The sequence below is a fragment of the Cynocephalus volans genome, chromosome 15, assembly GCF_027409185.1.
Source record: "Cynocephalus volans isolate mCynVol1 chromosome 15, mCynVol1.pri, whole genome shotgun sequence".
Lineage (NCBI taxonomy): Eukaryota > Metazoa > Chordata > Mammalia > Dermoptera > Cynocephalidae > Cynocephalus > Cynocephalus volans.
The window spans coordinates 40,238,362-40,244,223 of NC_084474.1; positions in this window are offsets into that span (position 1 = coordinate 40,238,362).

The window sequence follows — 5,862 nt, forward strand, 5'->3', positions numbered from 1 at the left end:
ATAATTATATAATGTATACATGTTAAAATCAAATATTCGATTTTTAATTGTGAACTATACCTCAATAAAGCTTGGGGATGGGGGAAGACCTAATACAAGCAAAACTGCCAGGAGCAAAAGGTGGAGTAAAGCGGGGTGGGGTGGTAGTGACTGTGACTGCAGGGCGGGGGGACTAGGGAACTTCTTGGAGTGATAGAAGTCGTCTCTATCTTAATTGTGGTAATGGTTGTACGACTATATACATTGTCGGAAACTCATTTAACTGTATATATAAAATGACTACACTTTATTGGATGCAAATTATCCCTTAATAAAGCTGCTTATTTAGAAAAATAAATAAGAAACTTTGATTTTCACTGTTGGAAGTAAGGAAAGAGATTTTCCTCCCCTCCTTTTTCTTCCAGCAATTACTTTAGAAAACTTGTAAGTACTTTCTCTTCTCTTTGAAATGTATATAAATCCTTTTGAAACTAGATAGGCCTTTTGTCAGCTTTATGACCCAGGAATGTCTTTCTCAAGGACCTGGGAGCCATCTCTTTGAAATGTATACATCAGGGGAGATAGCATCCCTATCTGCCAGTTTCTATGGGAGGGTAGGAGTCTAACTTTGGTGGGCACCCTGCCAAGTTCCAAAACTACCTCTGTTATAAGACTTGAGAAGTTTGTTTTTTCCCCTGAATGAAGCTAATTAGGTAACATAGATGGTCACACCAATTACCAGGTGAATCTAATATGAACAGGTGTGACAAATGGTGCTGTTAAGTCCTCCAAAACATGTATGTAATGGATTGTACCTGCTTGGCTGCAGACAGAAAAGGGTGAGATTTCTTCGTTTTTACAAACTCTTAGCAGATTACCTGTAAATTGCACCACATTCTGGTTTAATGCTTATTTAATAATAAAACTGTGTTCTTTTTCTGCTACTTTTGTGAAGAAATTTTCTGAGCTGGAAAAATATTTTGATTTTGCTTATATTTCCTGAACACGAGTTAACTGAGAAAGCACATATCTGTTATCAGGATGACATTAAATCAAATGATGTAAACAATTCATTCACAACCAATATTTAGTAAGAAAGGCTCTCTCTAGCTATTAGCCAGAAATTATTTTTAACTTCTTGATTATGTATTTGGACTTTATAAAATATGAAGAAATAAACAAAATAAGGTAAGAAGTATATCAAAACAATTTTAAGTAATTAAAAAGTGAAGTGATAGAACATTTTCATTATTTCAGTTGGGCTTCTACCTAAACATCTTAAATAATTAATATTCTAAAGGTTGCAGAGTACAAAGAGATCAATAAAGTAACTATTATAAAGCCAATTGTGAAATGCTGTATCCATCATCTAATCAATTCATCCACTGAACATGTTTATTTGACTCACTAATGGATGATAATCATAATTCTGTTCCCCGTATAGGATGCATTGTAGTAAAAGAGAATGTTTCTAAAGGACCTGAGCATATTGAGTGTTGAGTGTAGCAAGCTCAGTTTTACCTCTGTGGCTAGAAGTAGCCTTGACCTAAAGAGATCCAGACTGAAGAGAGCATATGTTTTATTTGACCAACTTTGTAGTAAAAATCTTTTCAACTGAGCTGATTCATTCCATTCCACTCCCTTCCCCTCACATTTTAGAAGAAATACAACCTTTAATAAGAGCAAAAACATTCTTTTTTTAATTTTAAATTAGATCATCAATACTGATAGAAATAATGTGAACATTGCTTGAAGTTCACTGTGTTTCCCATTGATCAGCCCATACTCTGGATCAACTAGGGTTTCTGCCTTGCTCTTACCAATGTCTTTGAAAAGTTAAATGTTCATTAACATGTGAAAGCCAGATTCCATAGCCCCCAGAAGCTGGCCTCTCTGGAATATATCCAATTCAATTTTAAAAGTTCTATTCCTTTTCTAGCAGAATTAGTATTAGATTGCATGAATTTTTAAAATTTTGCTTTACTTTATCAACTAGTTAAGATGTATTAATAAAATATTTAATACAAATATTTTTATAAATAAACCATAGTACAGATCTATATGATTTTCTTATTCTAGATATTCTCTGCAGTATGGGTTTTTATGTTATCCTTGAGTAGTGATATAGTTATACCAGAGGATTTTGATCATTTCTGCTTCATAAAATTTTGTTCCATATATCTAAGCTACATATTTTTCTCATGAATAATATTTGTATAATTTTATATGCCATAATAATATACTTTACTAATTTATTTTCTGTGAAATCTTTACAGCTCTATCAGAATATTGACTTTAAAATGTATATTTAATTCTTCACATGACAATATCTGGCATAAGTTTAGGATATGAAAGTTAATAAAGTCTCATCTTATCTTAATTCAGTATTGATCCACATTTATTCAGACAGTTATGTAACTTGATTGATTCATTCATTCATTTCTTCATTAATTAGACATTTATTTATTGAATCACGTATGGGCAAGAGACTGGCAAGTCCTGCCTATGTTGAAACTGAGGTGATAAAAAGAAAAGACAATAGGTGTCTAGATAGTCAATGTTGCCTGCAAAATCAGAAACCTACCAGAAGGGAAGTGTGTCCAGACTCCAGTCCTCAATATTTGCACAGAGAAACTTATGTCATTGCAAGACCATGGTCTGACTCTGGAGAATGCATGCACTCTATCAAACCTACAGCAAGCAAATGCTTATTGGTTTATAAGACAAGAGCTGAGAACAGCTGATTTAACGATCCTAGTGATTTCACTCTCTAATAGGGAAGAATATTTAAGCAATCAAATTCATGTGAAATTATTTGGATATTACGGCAAAGCAAAAGGCTACTGTCACCAAAATTGGACAGCCTGAAGTATTCCCTCACCAGAGGAAGAACAAGATGTGTGGTTTGGCGAAGAGAATGACGTTTAGAGTCGGGCATATCTTGACTCAGACCTCAGCTCCACTCTTTACTATTTGGTAATCTCTGGAAAATCACTTTTCCTCTGAATTTTTCTGTTTGTGGAATTGGTGTTGCTTGCACAAGAAATATCAGTCTAACATGCAGAAAACAATTTAAATCATGACTAAGTTCTTTCATAATACTCAACAAAAGTTCTTTCATAATAGACAACAGTTTTTGTTGTTGTTTTTGGGGGTTTTCTTTGGAGGGCAGTTACATATAACTTAGTTTATCGGTCAAGCCAATTCAATGCAGTTGTCTGTGTTTGTTTGTTTGAAATCAGGTCAAAGTCACAGATGAAGAACAGCTGGCACCTTGGGCCCACCATATCCCTCACTTCCTGCCCCTCCTTCCCCTTTCTGACCTGCATTGGCACATCAAAGGAAATGAGGCATCAGAAAGGGTCCTTTGGGTTAAAGGGAAATAGCAGAAAGAAAGAAGAGTGGTTGGAGGGTGAAAGTGGGCCAGGGGAGTTGGCAGGTGGAGGTGGTAGGTTAGCAGGACTGAGATGGAGCAGCCAGTGCCCAGGCTGTGAGGACCCGAAAGGGGCTTCCTGGCTACATGCAGATCCTGTGGGCTTCAGCAGCTGCCCAGCCCCAGGCGGGGTGGGTGGTGCATACTCACCCGCACGCACAGCCCAGGAACCTCGCACAAAAACTTCTGAAAATCCTTTATCTCAACATTTTGGAGGGCAATGCTACCCAAGGGGTATGCAGGGCCCTGGGGAAACACTTCTCATGGGTCTTTGCCAATATAAACATTTTAATTAAGATGTGTAAAACAAATTCACTGGCCCATATGAGGTATTACTACGTATCAATGACGATTTAGACTAGTAGGTAGAAAAAGGGTCTTATATATTTGTTAATTGAACAATCAAGGCACGTGAGGATCTTTTGTGGTGTCCAGGCACCTGTTTATGTCCAGAAACCATCTCTTTTAATTCTTTATTGTCAAACGTGTTATTGCTAGATAATTTTACACTTGCTACCATGAGAAAAAGGTGGCAAACTCTTATTACCCACAAGACCATAGCTCTTTGGAACCTGTTCCTATTGAAACAATATAGGCCTTCTTGTCTCTACAATTCCTCGATACCATTCACTTAATGCTGGTTACATCTTTACTCATGATTCTGGATCATCTATCATGATGTCTCGGTCTATTGGCTTCCAATAACTCTCTTAAAGGTTACTACTATGCTTCACGTTCCCAAATGTAAGTCTTAACCACAGAATGCAGAAAAAATATGAAAGGTAATTCATTTTCTGATCATGTTAAACTTACTATTGTAATTTTATCAAGTACATGTAAAACACATCTTCCATTTATGTTTTCTTTTGAAATCTTTAGACAGTAATAACTGCATTCCTAGAATTTGATCTTTCAGTGTTGACCATGATTTCCGTGAGGATTTATGTAACAGCCAGGACAATGGGCATCTTCCACAGCACTCAACAATGAAACAAATGCTGAGAAGGAGAACTTTTCTGCTTGTTTGCAGAATCACAATGGAATAGTTGTCTATTTTACTACCAACAAGCTATCGCAATATATCTAGACTTGTGTCTAGAAGCCTTAAAGGAAAAGAGTGTGTAGCCCTGCCCTTCATCTCTGATCTCACCCTTAGAACTATCTCTTAAACTCTCAACTGCAAAACCTCCTCCATTTCCTGTTGGCTCCTCACCCTACAGTCCTACTCTTCTTTGCTTTCTGAATTGATTCTTCCCATCCTGGAAATACTCTGCTTTGTCAAATTAATCTGTTTTACCTTATCTTATTTTTTGACTTCTCATGGTGCTAACTTCACTACTTAATCAAAGCTACACAATGAAATACCTGGGAGCTAGGAGGGTCCCCAGAGGGAAGCCTGAGAGTACTGAAGCCCGTGAATCCTCAGATATTAACACTGGTGTTCCTGTCACAGAATAGCAGTGCTCAACAAACACTAGGTGATATCAGTACTGTAGCATTATACATGTCACATATGAGGAATGACTGGAGTAAACTTTTCCTTAAATGAAGCTATAATTCATACTAGACGCAAGCTAGCACAGCAGCCAAAGCTTGGAGCCAGAATGACTGAGTTCAAATCTTGGCTCTACGCCCTTGGAGAAGTGATTTGACTTCTCTGTGCCTCAGTTTTCCCATCTCCAAAGTAGGGATATTTCCCATTTACTCTTTAGTACTTATTTTAGGGACAGTGAGTGGACATAGTAAGCATTGCATCAGCGTTAGGCATTATTATTATAGGAAATATTACTCTTTAATTATTTTTTCTGGTTTCCATTATTTGTCAAAAATAGTATTCATTTCCCAGATATCTTATTTTCATCTGATGACACTTTGAAGAGGTTTATGGAATCTGCAGAATTATTAGAACATCTTTAAATGGAGGGCTTCTGCTGATAGGTAAAACTTACGTTAAAAAACTGATTTTATGTTTAGCCACGTTAGTTTTTTTATTAATATTTTGTACTTTTTGGTGATTTATTTTCCTAAATGCAAACTAATATACATCTGTCTAAGACAGAATAGAGAAAAGTATAACAAGAAAAATTAAGACAAGGGTTGGATATTTGAAAAGTTTTGCTCAGGGTCGATAATGTACTTAGGCCTTGAAAACCCCCATTGCTGTCTAGAGAAAGAAGCATGAGCTACATCCCAGCATAGTACCTAGTTCATCACTTAGAGGAGGAGACAAGACATAAGTATAAATATTACAGGACCAAGGTGTGTATGATAAACTTTGTATAAATGATACAGAAAATGCTATGTGCCAAAATAGTTTGTTGAGGAATAAAAGAGAAAAAACCTTGGTGGTTTGATAGGAAATACTTTCCTGTCAGGTACTTATTTTCAGGATTTGAACTAGGCCTTGAATACGCCTTGTATACTGAATTATATTTAGGACACAATGTTAA